Genomic DNA, 14,080 nt, shown 5'->3' on the forward strand with positions numbered 1-14,080 from the left:
CTCCTTTGTCTAATATTTCATCCATAATCATTTTAAGTTTGGGGGCCACTGTATCAGAGCTGTTGTTGATTTACACTCCCTGCAAGTATTACACTCCATAAAGGATTTACATGGCTTTAACTTCATATCTGAGCACAATCCTGGCCTTTTACTTAATGTCTGAAAATTGGCATGTCCTAAACACCTATGGAACATATGTGTGCATTCATCATGTGGAGGCAATCCCCCCCTTTTACATTGTCATCTCTACTTTTAAATTTTCTTTGTTGTAAGATTCCAAACAATTTCCCCTTATAAGATACAATGAATTTTCTAGCTTTCCTGTTATGCAAACCTTTCCATTTCACATTTCTCTTCAACAAATCTAACTTCAAAATTCAAAGAAGTTTTGAAATGGACATTAAATTATGTTCAAGTTGAGGAATAAACAGAACATTAGTTACAATTGTTCCTATACACTTTACACACATGTCTAAAAAGGCAAACAGTGAAAACAAAACAACTTGTATATTCACCTGCATAGGCCATGTGGTCAAAGGCCGCAGCCCAAGCAAAAAGGCGTTACTTCTGCAGAGATGCCATCCAGAAGACCCATCAGCAAATATAATTCCATAAATTCATGGAGCCAATAGGAAAAGATACTTTCCGCCAGATACTTCATGCCAAGTGAGGCCGAGCCTTTTACTCTAGACACATCTGCCAAGGTTCAGGTGTGAACAGCCTATGAAAATTCCAGTCTTCAGTATCTCAGGTGGGCAACTGGAGAAACTTCTTCCCACCTGTTCTGTATAAGGTTATGTGTGATGACAACAGATCCAGTAAAATAAAGGTTCTCTCAGGGGACCCATGGTGTTTATTAACCTGGAAAGAAGAGATAATAAGGTATGGTGAGATAACAATGGCTCTCAGGCTGGACTGACATGAAATTGGGCTCATTTAGACTGCCCTTGCATCGAACAAGTGAGAAGCCTGGTTTGTATGGCACAGTAAGCCACACTATGGATTACTGGAACCATGCCAGTGTGTAGGCTCCCCTGGAGGAACCTGCAGCCACCTTGCCCCTCCCTGGTCCTTTTTGGGTGGTGCTGTGTTCTAAACCTCTTGGGCTTGCCAATCAGAAGGTTGGCGGTTCGAATCCCCGCGACAGGGTGAGCTCCCATTGCTCGGTCCCTGCTCCTGCCAACCTAGCAGTTCAAAAGCACGCCAGTTCAAGTAGATAAATAGGTACCGCTGTGGCGGAAAGGTAAACAGCATTTCCATGCACTCTGGCACTTGTCACGGTGTCCCGTTGTGCCAGAAGCGGTTTAGCCATGCTGGCCACATGACCTGGAAAGCTGTCTGTGGACAAACACTGGCTCCTTCGGCCTGAAAGCGAGATGAACCCCATAGTTGCCTTTGACTGGACTTAACCATCCAGGGGTCTTTTACCATTACCTTTTACTTGCCATGCTGTGCTGAGTTGCCTGAACCAGGACTCAAGGTTAACCTCTCTTTTCACTAACCATGTAGCCTAGGGTCACATTTGGTCAAGGCACTGGAAGGGCAAACAATTTCCAGAGGAAGTAATTCATTCTTTATTGCCAAAGGTCACACACAGGTTAGGGAAATTGTAGCTGTCCATGACTCAGTCGCTGCAGAAGAAAGGCCACACCCCGACTTCAGCTTACGTATCTGTGCAAGCAGACACATTCTGCCTGCATGTAACCTGCAGGAGGTGTGGACGTCTGTGACTCTCTACCAGCCTTCCCTGTCTCGCCCTCCCCCTGCACTTATTTTCCACTCTGCCATCCTACAGCCTCTGCTGCATCTGACTCATCTCCCAGCTGCAACAGGATCCCTCAGAAGACTGATCCCTTCCTTCTTCCAAGTCCATTTCCAACCCTGCTTTTCCTGGTGCCCATTCATCGGTATCCAGCCAGTCCCAGACATATATGCACCATACATTTAAAGCCGTATCACGCCACTTTAAACCATCACATTTATTATTATTATTATTATTATTATTATTATTATTATTATTATTATTATTTTATATTTACTACTACTACTACTACTACTACTACAATTTATATTTTATATTTATATACTGCCCTATACCTGGAGGTTTCCGGGCAGTTCACGGAACAAAATCAAAATACAAAACCACAAAATATATAATCAAAATAAAAACAACAACCCAATAACAGACCCTCCCCTCCCAACCCCAACCCCCAAACCCACCATATTTTAAAAGGGCATAGGATGTAAACTGGATCAACCAAAGGCCTGGTTAAAAAGGAACGTTTTTGCCTGGTGACTAAAGGTGTATAATGAAAGTGCCAGCCGAACTTCCCTGGTGGTACACCTGCAAATGGGTACTGAAAGAGAAATTTGTTTAGGAATGTATGAGAGACCTCACAATTGGGGAAATGAGACAACTTATTTTGACCGTGGAACTATCACTGTGTGGAGTGCAACAAAGGCAATGGAAGGCTACCACAAAATAAAAGACAAAATGAATAATGCATGCTTACATCAAATAAATGCAACTCTTTGTAGTAAGTTCTGAAAGATGCTCCTCAGGTAAAACTCTTCCCTAGGGTCTTTGGGGTATGTTACACTATAGAGGCTGGAATGCACACATCCCTACAAAGGGATAATTTGTTTTCTTTACAGCGTGATCCTATCAAGTCCTACTCAAGGTACAAACTGGATAGGATTTGAGAGCAACATTAAAAGTTTTCTGTTGTGATACAGAAATGTTAGTTGGCAGGTACAAAAGAGAAGATATGTGATCCAGAAGAATAGGGAATTGGGAACACAGGCACAACCTAGCGAAACAATTTAACTGCACCAAAAGTGGCGAGTGCTTGTAGAACAGGATGTTCACGAGGCTGCCGTAGTACAATAGCAAGAGCATTCAGAATAATCTCATGCCTTCCTTTCTTATCACGAGATGGAGTGAAAAATGCTCTTTTGGTCCCAGATATTTTCTCACTTAAGGCCAGCAGATGATGAGTATCAGCTCTGGGTGATGTAGATAGTTTCACAAGAGTTTGCTCATTTATAAAAATATTTATATACCACTATTCAGAAAAAAGGGACGCAGGTGGCACTGTGGGTTAAACCACAGAGCCTAGGGCTTGCTGATCAGAAGGTCGGTGGTTCAAATCCCTGCGACGGGGTGAGCTCCCGTTGCTCAGTCCCAGCTCCTGCCCACCTAGCAGTTTGAAAGCACATCAAAGTACAAGTAGATAAATAGGTACTGCTCCTGTGGGAAGGTAAATGGTGTTTCCGTGCGCAGCTCTGGTTTGCCAGAAGCGGCTTAGTCATGCTGGCCACATGACCTGGAAGCTGTACGCAGGCTCCCTCGGCCAAATGTTGAATCTGTTGAGACTTTGAGTTTTCCTGCAGCTTTTGGAAAAACAACTAGTGGGTTGGCAACAAGCCAAGTTAAACATGTGGAAAGTCTGCTTGGAGATAAGGAAGCCGAGCAACAGGCGGTGATTGGCTAAGTTCTTCCTTATAAGCAGTTTTCTTGTTAAAGAGTGGCTGCTCCTCGAGAATACAGATATTTTGGATTTGGAAGGTTTTAACAATGTATTTGGATGGCATGCATATTTATGGTATGACAAGGTCAAAGCGCATAAAGCTTTTAAAAATCATATTGTTCGGAAAGCATTATATAATGTCTGGATTAGATATAAAGATCTGTTGGAAAACAAAACCCCAAGGTGGCTGTCGCCGATGGAGGCGAAGGCAGTGAAAAAGCTTAATATGGAGGCCAAATGGCCAAAATATTGGGAAATTTTGGAACAAGAGGGGGAAAACTGAAATTACAGAGTTATGAGAAGTTGAAGTTTAAAGTACGAGACTGGCTCCATTATTACCAAATAATGGAGGTTTACAAACAGGACAGGAAAATTGGCTTTCAGGTGGAGAAAACAAAACTAGAAACAGAACTGTTAGAACCCAATACTAAGAATCTGTCAAGAATGTATAACTTGTTGCTGAAATGGAATACGCAAGATGAAACAGTGAAATCAGCTATGATTAAGTGGGCACAAGACATTGGTCATAACATCATGTTTGCTGACTGGGAAAAGTTGTGGACCACCGGTATAAAGTTTACGGCATGTAATGCCTTAAGAGAAAATATTATGAAAATGATTTACAGGTGGTACATGACCCCAGCCAAGCTTGCAAAGATCTATCATCTGCCCAATAATAAATGTTGGAAATGTAAAGAATCTGAAGGTACTTTCTTCCACCTTTGGTGGACGTGCCCGAAGATTAAGGCTTTCTGGGAAATGATATATAATGAAATGAAAAAGGTACTTAAATGTACTTTCCCTAAGAAACCAGAGGCCTTTCTCTTGGGCATTGTCGGCCAAGTGGTGCCAAAGAAAGACAGAACTTTTTTATGTATGCCACAACAGCAGCAAGAATACTCATCGCAAAGTATTGGAAGACACAAGATTTACCCACTCTGGAAGAATGGCAGATGAAGGTGATAGACTACATGGGACTGGCGGAAATGACCGGCAGAATTCGTGACCAGGGGAAAGAGACGGCGGATGAAGACTGGGAGAAATTTAAAATTTATCTCAAGAAACACTGTAAAATTAATGAATGTTAAAATGTTGAGGTTTTTGAAAAAAGGTGATTACAGCTGTAAAAGATTAAGTAAAGGAAAAGAATAAGGGAAAATCTGACAAAATCAAGGGGTAGGATTTGCTGAAACAAATTTGGAAATTGGGATGCAGAAAGGGGAAGTCGGTGAAGTAAGGATTAAGAAAAAAGGATTTGAAATTATATATGTTTGTTTATGTGTTTGTCTGTTTTTATTGTGTAATGTTTGTGTTTATAAAAATTGTGAAAAACCAATAAAAATCTTATTTAAAAAAAAACAGTTTTCTTATTGGAGTATTGAAGTTTTGGAAAGAAGTTTGAATCTAGTCTGTGTATATAGTAACTTGTACAAAGCTGTGCTTTACTCTGCTGTGTTATAATTAAGCTAACTAAAAATAAAGTTATTAGTCAGCAAGTTCTGTTCCTATTCATCATCCTGGAAGTCACTGATTTGGCAGCTGGTAGCAAGAGTTATGGTTGAGATCCATCAACAGAATCTCTACAGACAGAGTTGCGGTTAGAAAATTCTAGTACAGTGGTACCTCTGGTTACATACTTAATTCGTTCCAGAGCTCCATTCTTAACCTGAAAACGTTCTTAACCTGAGGTGCCACTTTAGCTAATGGGGCCTCCCTCTGCCGCCGCCACGCAATTTCTGTTCTCATCCTGAGGTAAAGCTCTTAAGCAGAGGCACTACTTCCGGGTTAGCGGAGTCTGTAACCTGAAGTGTTTGTAACCTGAGGTGTTTGTAACCCGAGGTACCACTGTACATAGCCTGTCAGGGCAGGGTGCAATATGAGCTCAGATTTTTATATACACTCTTCCTGGGTTCTTTCTGTCAAATACCTACTAATCCTGGAGTAGATTTATCACAAAGTGTCCCTGAAAGCACTTGGATGGGGAAGAAGTAAAATGTTGCACCACTGTGGTACACACAATATGTATGTGCATCTACACACACACACACACACACACACACACACACACACACACACACCTTATGGTCAGTGGCCTAGCACCAACCAGCAAGGGCCAGTGCCCAGGAATACACATATTGGCAGCTGAATGTTGACTATACAACACAATCTGGGTTGTGAGTTGAGGACTCACCACCCGCATAGGAGTAGAATAAGATACAAAGACACATTATTTTAGGTTAATGGGCAAAATTAGGCCACAACTTTTATTGGTTACAGCATGTGAGTAGTATTGGCTTATGCACTGGATGAGACAGCAATACAGTAGTGCCTCGCAAGACGAAATTACCGTATTTTTCGCTCTATAACACGCACCTGACCATAACACGCACATAGTTTTTAGAGGAGGAAAACAAGAAAAAAATATTCTAAACGAAACAGTGGATGTATGATTTTTGTGGTTCATGCTGTGGCCACAGACATGCGATCTGACGGTGGGTTTGGGGTAGCCCAATGCAAAAAATCCTGAGGATCCATGTGGATCCATGCTTTGTAACCATGTTTTTGCGCCATTGCGGCCCCATGAAACAGTGGGTGCGTGTGTGTTTTTTGGTGCAGGCTGTAGCCATGGACATGCTATGTGATCTGATGGTGAATTTGGGGTGACCCAGTGCAAAAATCCTGAGGATCCATGTGGATCCGTGCTTTGAAACCACCTTTTAAGTGGGGAGGGAAGGAAAAGCACTCAAGGGACAAGGAGCACACGTGGGGGGGGGGTGGAGAAGGATACTGCGAATAATGCAGAAGAGGCTCCTCTCTGGCTTTGCTCCTTTAGAACAAGCAGGCTCTGCGTCTCTCCCTCCTCCCCAGCAAGGAAACCATGATAGTAACCACTCTGAGACAAATCAAGAAAAATTGCGACCAGCACTCTCCCCCAACAAGCGCAGTGAGGTCAACACACACAGAGAGAGAGAGAGAGAGAGAGAACTGGCCCTAAAGTCGCAGGGCGCTGGAAGTCGCAGGGTCGCTGGGGGAGTGAACGGGAAGCAGAGAAGGAGAACGATCCCTCACACACACAGACACACAGAGTGTCAATTCTAAAGTCGCAGGGAGAGTGAATGGGAAGCAAGAGAAGGAGAAGGAGCCCTCACACACAGAGAGACACACAGAATGTCGATTCTAAAGTCGCAGGGAGAGTGAACGGGAAGCAAGGGAAGAAGGAGCCCTCATACACACACAGACACACAGAGTGTCAATTCTAAAGTCGCAGGGGCGCTGGGAGAGTGAAGGGGAAGCAGGAGGAGGAGAAGGATAGCTCAAGCACACACACACACACACACACAGCCCCTACAGTGCCTAATCCAAAATCGGACAGCAAAAAACTGCAGGCAGGGACAGAGAGCAGGGGTTGTTTTAAAGCAGCTAACTCCCGCTCTGCTTCTCTCCCTCCTCCCCGGCTCCGCTACCTGACAGGAGCCGCTTACACCCGCTTTGCTGTTTCAAAGCGAGCCACGGACTGCTCACGACTGCAGCAGATTCCCCCGCTATCTGTAGGCATTCACTCCATAACACGCACAGACATTTCCCCTTACTTTCTAGGAGGAAAAATCTGCGTGTTATGGAGCGAAATTTACGGTAATCTGTTCCGCGAGTCTCTTCGTCTAGTGGTTTTTTCGTCTTGCGAAGCAACCCTATTAGCGGCTTAGCGCTATTAAAGGCTTAGCGGCTATTAAAGGATTAGCGGATTAGCGGATAAAAGGCTATTAGCGGCTTAGCGGCTTAGTAAAAAGGGTGGGGGAGCGGGAAAAAATCGGAACACTTGCAAGACGTTTTCATCTTGCAAAGCAAGCCCATAGGGAAAATCGTCTTGCGAAGCAGCTCAAAAATGGAAAACCCTTTCGTCTAGTGGGTTTTCCGTCTTGTGAGGCATTCGTCTTGCGGGGCACAACTGTACAAGACTCCACCCCGCACAGCCGGGAGTCATACCAGGGTTAACAACCAATGGGAGGAGCTTGTTGATGCAAATACAACTGGAAGCTCCCCCATGACCTCACCGGGGGTCGTGCCGTGGCCCTAGGCACCAGCAGGGCATCGGACAGGATCCATGACCGCTGGATTCCTTTAACCGAATACCCAAAAGAGGAGGGGTAGATGATGGCCCATACCCAATCCTCCAACACAGCACACATATTCCAACTGCCAATACCAGAAAGGTGTGACGAATTGCTACGAGGTAGGCAAAAAAACCAAGAGGCTGGTGCCAGTTTGCCAAATGGATAAAAAAAGTCCTACCAGGCCCCTTGGGCAACCAAGGCTACCAACCGAAGTCCATAGCAAGGTCAATATGCAAAAAGAAGCTGACCTAAGAGGGAGGGAGGGTGGGAGATCCGAAGAAAGCAGGAACAGACTGGGAGCTGAGCCCTGCCGCGGCTGTTTAAATACATATAGGCCCACCCACCAGGCGGCCCTATTGCAGAAGCAAAGGTGAGCAGGGAGCTGAGTACCCCTCCCTGCCCCAGCAGGAAGCTGCTCCTGCTCACAACCCCTCCCCTCTGGGAGCAGGAGAGGCCTTGCGAGGTATATTTCGCCTGGAAAATAGCCAGGAGACTGAGAGGAGTTATTATAACCATTTTCAAATATCTTAAGGGCTGTCCCATGGAAGAGGGAGCATGCTTGTTTTCTCCTGCTCTGGAGGGTAGGACTCGAACCCATGGCTTCAAGTTACAAGAAAGGAGATTCCGACTAAGCATTCAGAAAGCTGAGATTCCTGCACTGCAGGGGGTTGCGCTAGATGACCCTGAGTCCCTCCCAACTCTATGATTCTATTATTCTAAAGTCTAATTGGAATACATTTCCCTTCTTTTATCTGCATTTTTAACTAGAGGTGCCCACAAGGTAGAAATACCAATATCAGGACTCAGGGACAGACTGTCCTCCTCAGTCAAGGAACAGCATGAGGTGGTCCACCTTGTGAGCCATTGTCACCCACTCTAACGTTGAGCAGAAAAACTCCTGTCTCCCTATGGAAATACAGGAGCAAGGTATATTGACTCTGCCAACTCGCTGGAGGCAGAGTCATGGAATCATAGAATTGTTTTCCCATTTTTACCAGTGTGGTATACCATCTGTACATCATTTTCATGTAATTCTCTTTGAGCAATATAGTCCGTTAATTTTAAGTTCACTTTCCATAATTTTCCCAGTCTTCAAATTGTATATTATGTCCTATATCTTGTGCTCACTTAATCTTTACTGATTTAACTTCTTCATCCTTAGTCTCCCATTCTAATAATAACTAATAATTAATTAATTATTAATAATTATTAATTAATTAATTAAGTTTGTTGCTACATAAGCCATTCACCATTTCCCATCCAAATGCAATTCACAAAATAAATACAAAATAAGACGCAAACTACAGTCATACCTTGGGTTGAATGTGCTTCAGGTTGAGCGTTTTCGTGCCAGCAACCCGGAAGTACCGGTAACGGAGCATGTTACTTCTGGGTTTCGCTGCTCACTCATGTGCAGACGCTCAAAATGACGTCACACGCATGCACGGAAGAGGCAAACCGCGACCCGCGCACTGTCGCGTCTTACGTTCTATTCAGGATGCGAATGGGGCTCCAGGACGGATCCCGTTCGCATCCCGAGGCACCACTGTATGTCCACCCTTGCTTAGTCGTCCACTGTGGCACAAAACAAATACAAAACTAAACACACGCTAAGATAAATATTCCACGAGCGCAAGGATTTCTCCTTGTGCAAAGGAATGTTCTCCCCTCTCCCCCCACCATGAATGCCCTAAATCTGTTCTGGGGATTTCCCAAATTCTCCGAGGAGGAGGAGGATGAGGACAAGGAGGAGGAAGAGGACGAGAGGTGGGAAATCCTTTTGGGCTGGTGATAATCCATGCACTAATGCAAAAATATAGTTGTATACCATCCATGATCATTAAACAAAGATTATTTCCATACTAATAAAAATATTCATCAAAATTTCCCTCATGGAATTAATAAAACAAGTATCAACTTTCTGTAACTATAATTTATAGTTGATTACATTTGCATAAGGGACGCGGGTGGCACTGTGGGTTAAACCACAGAGCCTAGGACTTGCCGATCAGAAGGTTGGTGGTTCGAATCCCTGTGACAGGGTGAGCTCCCGTTGCTCAGTCCCTGCTCCTGCCAACCTAGCAGTTTGAAAGCACGTCAAAGTGCAAGTAGATAAATAGGTACCGCTCCGGCGGGAAGGTAAACGGCGTTTCCGTACGCTGCTCTGGTTCTCCAGAAGCGGCTTAGTCATGCTGGCCACACGACCCGGAAGCTGTACGCCGGCTCCCTCAGCCAATAAAGCGAGATGAGCGCCGCAACCCCAGAGTCGGCCACGACTGGACCTAATGGTCAGGGGGTCCGCTTTACCCTTTACATTTGCATACGTAAGTTATTTTGATAAGTAAACAAATGCGAAAATTATCGTTGAATGCGTGAGATACCTGCAACTATGGTTTAAACCTGTGATCCATTTGCAAATGTTATGTCCCCTAAACCTTACGCCCAGAAGCAGAGGATTTGGAGTTATGTACCATTCCTTTGCTGATTCCCAGTTCTAATTAAATTAGGAGAGGCACTTCAGATGCTTAATCATTGCCTGCAGGAAGTCAGGTACAGTAAAAAGGTTAAGGACCCCTGGAAGGTTAAGTCCAGTCAAAGGTGATTATGGGGTTGTGGTGCTCATCTCGCTTTCAGGCTGAGGGAGCTGGCGTTTGTCCACAGACACCTTTCCGGGTCATGTGGCCAGCAGGACTAAACTGTTTCTGGTGCAACAGAACACCGCGAGGGAAGCCAGAGTGCAAGGAAACACTGTTTACCTTCCTGCCACAGCAGTACCTATTTATCTAGTTGCACTGGTTAGCTACCCACTACACAGCACTAATAACAACAACAACAACAACCACAACAACAACAACAATTATTTATCATTTATACCCCGCCCATCTGGCTGGGTTTCCCCAGCCACTCTGGGCGGCTTCCAACAGAATATTAAAATACAATAGTCTATTAAACATCTAAAAGTTTCCCTAAAGAGGGCTGCCTTCAGATGTCTTCTAAAAGTCTGGTACAGTGGTACTTTGGGTTAAGTACTTAATTCATTCCGGAGGTCCATTCTTAACCTGAAACTGTTCTTAACCTGAAGCACCACTTTAGCTAATGGGGCCTCCCGCTGCCGCCACGCCGCCAGAGCACGATTTCTGTTCTCGTCCTGAAGCAAAGTTCTTAACCCAAGGCAATATTTCTGGGTTAGCGGAGTCTGTAACCTGAAGCATATGTAACCCGAGGTACCACTGTGGTTATTTTTCTCTTTGTCTGGTGTCTCTTTGTCAGTGTCTGGGCAGAACAATGGGGGTGGAACAATTCCTAATGGAACTATTTTTTATTTAGAGATAGGGCAAAGTCTCTTTTCTCTCTACTGGAAACTGTAAACCAGTTTTTCCACATTGTCCCAGCCTCTTCACTCCCAACTTGGCTGTCTCCAATTCAGTCCTGGGCTGTCCGCATGGCAGGATGAAGTGGAAATCAAGAAGAACTTCTGAACAGGCCACGCAACTTCAGACAGCAGATGTCTGACATTTTAAGTTATCAATTTGCAACAAAACAAAACCCTCTGTGCAAGTAGAAAACCAGGAGATCAAGGAGAGGAGAGGACTGAGCTCTAAAGCCTTTCTCCAACGGCATGCAATTTCTCCCCTGACTCAACAAGATTTTCAGATGTGGGAGCCTTCAAAAAGAGCAACCCTACTTATAATTTAAAGCGGTACAGTCCATCTGTTCTGCAGGGGTGTATAGATCAGGCCACAGTGCAAGGGGATGCAGGACAGTGGGGGAAGCTAGGAAAGAATCTGCTCCATAGAACTAGGGAGGGCAGAACTGCATCGCTCAGTGGCAGAGCAGCAAATCTCAAGTTCAGTCTCTCAATGTTTCAGGCAGCTCCCCTTTTTGAAATTGTGAGCAGTCACTGTCAATCCGTGTGTAGGGAATACTGAGCAAGATCAGGCCAATGGGAACAGAGCCGCTTTGCAGAAGCTCTTGGTAGTCATTTGTGAGTCTCTCCTATGCCTTGACAGGGCCAGGCCAAAGCCTTTTGGCACCTGAGGCAGACCCCCCAAAATGGCATCCCATCTCCCCGCCAGTATCAGGGAAGAAAGACTAACATTGGATCTGCTGCCTCTGTGGATCCTGCTGCCAGAGCTCGTTCCTCTGCCCCCATCTAAATAAAATTATCTCAAGCTTAGCTTCGGCTGAAATGTGCCGCATGAACCTCAGAGAGTTGCCGTCCCGTGGAATAAAAGACGACCGTGCGAAACAGTCCCAAGGGTGGCAGAAATATTTATTTATTTCTTTTGAGATATAGAGACAATACACAAGATACACAAAGAGAGACTCCTCTTCGTGCGGCTCCTCGCAGCTTTGTACTTATGATATGGGAATGTGAGGTATGGGCAGAAATCCGAAGGAAAGGAAGGGAACCAAATTCTTTCTCGGCTGCGTCAGCCATTCGCGATGGCAGGCGGCCAGGCAGAAGTTTCCCTTGCTAGCTTTCCTCCCGCCTGAACCACCCTTACCCAGCGCTATATGATTTGAGAATAGCAACGTACATATATCACCATCCGCAGGTGGTTGCGCACGAAGCAAGAAACTCGCACATATTTCGTGCGCCCTTTTGGCTTCGCTTTAAAAGACACGGAGCTCCAAGCCTGGATACGGCCGCCTCCCCGACTGCTGCACAAGACGAATCGGCAGAAGCAGCGGGACGCTTTTCCCGCCACCCGCCTGTCCTGTTTCTCCTGCCCCCCTTTAAAAACCCAATTATTGTACCTTAACGGTACAACCCGCCCCCCAACACCAAAAAAGCGAACTACATGCACTTACCCTCATTGCAAGCTCATTACCAAAACTCAAGGCGCTCAAAATGGCTGCACTATTGAAAGCGGAACGGACCGTTTCCGTTTCGAGCACTACGTGGCGCTTGTTTCGCTTTGCTTTTTAGGCAGCCATCCAGTCTTCTTCACAATAGCAATTTGTGCTGCGCCTGTTTAGGAAAGTGTGTCATTGCATATGTGCAGAGTGCCGTATCGCCCGCCCATCCCCCACTCCAAATAAGTGAATGAATGAATACGTTTCTGGGGGCGGGGTTGGGAGAAAGGATTTGTTCCATCATTATTGTTTATTATTTTCATTAATCATCTTTATACAGTATAAGTAACTGAATGACTCCTCACCCCCACCCCCTTCAAAAAAACGTGACCGAGAGAATGTCATTTGTTAGCCTCCATAGTTAAAGTGTGGGGCTGATAACACCAAGGTTGTAGGTTTCATCTTTGCAGGGGGTTGGACTAGATGACCCCCAGGGTTCCTCCCAACTCTACAATTCTATGACAATAAAATTTGTGGCCCCCCCCTTTCCTTTACACCCAGGTGCTTAGATGCTCACCAAGCCGGCAAATGATTTCAGACAGCTAACAAAGTGGATTGTTGCCAGTGAACCTGACCAACCTGACCATACACACATCTCTCAGATTCTGCTTCGGTTTCACGCTGGGAGTGATTTGCAACAGCACATTGCTGACACCTAGCGGCCGAGGGCGTGAAACTGAAGCCAAAGAACCGACAACAGATGTTAATGCAGCTGGACATAGGCGCCTACTGAGAGGGACGTGACTCACCCAGCTCGGCTCTTCCCAGCGCCACCCCCTGCTGCTTAAGTTATGGTCCCTCAGGGCCCCTGTCACCACGCGATGGAGGTGCCCCATCGTCAGTCTGGCAGCAAGAGATGGGGGTCAGGCGTCCCCCAAGGACAGCAGAGGAAACTGCTGAGTATTGTAGTCAGAAACTCCCAGCTCAGGGTATTGGCCCTTCAGTTTTCTGCTGCTTCTGGGGGTGCTTTCAGTGCTGTTACAACGTTTATACTTTCTTTAGTTCATAAAATGTATAAACCGCTTGATTGTAAAAAAAACAAAAACCACCACCCTCAAAGCATTTACAAAAAAAGTGTTCATTTTGCCAAGCCCAGCCAGATATGTAAAGCTGACGTGTATTTTAATCCGTGATTTCACTTTATAATGTATATAGTGGTACCTTGGGTTACATACGCTTCAGGTTACAGACTCCACTAACCCAGAAATAGTACCCTGGGTTAAGAACTTTGCTTCAGGATGAGAACAGAAATCGTGCAGTGGCGGCGCGGTGGCAGCAGGAGGCCCCATTAGCTAAAGTGGTGCTTCAGGTTAAGAACAGTTTCAGGTTAAGGCTTCCGGGTTGACGCGATCTGGAAATGGCGGATTCCCTCCGAGCTGCGGAGGGAATCGGCTCTACCGAGGACGGGTCTTTGCCGCGCCGGCGACGCGGGGACCCCTAAAAACCGCAGGCGCGGATGCCTGCGGACTGAAGACTCGGCGGGTGCCTTAAGCGCCCCCCCTGATCCACGAAGAGCCTTTTTAAAGGCTGCGGAGAGGATACGGGGGTGGCGTGGCACTGAGAGTCGATCGCTACCTC

At 45.6% G+C, this 14,080-nt stretch overlaps 1 long non-coding RNA gene across 1 annotated transcript; it reads right to left on the reverse strand.

Annotated features, from left to right (window-relative positions):
* Positions 1-2,975: 2,975 nt before the first annotated feature.
* LOC308581400 lies at positions 2,976-13,079 on the reverse strand. The gene is made up of 3 exons (XR_014005054.1): positions 13,020-13,079; positions 12,458-12,617; positions 2,976-3,199 (listed from the first exon to the last, which is right to left on the reverse strand). It is a non-coding gene; the product is annotated as an uncharacterized lncRNA (long non-coding RNA).
* Positions 13,080-14,080: the final 1,001 nt, after the last annotated feature.

This window comes from Podarcis bocagei (genome assembly GCF_964188305.1).
Source record: "Podarcis bocagei genome assembly, chromosome: 2".
Classification (NCBI taxonomy): domain Eukaryota; kingdom Metazoa; phylum Chordata; class Lepidosauria; order Squamata; family Lacertidae; genus Podarcis; species Podarcis bocagei.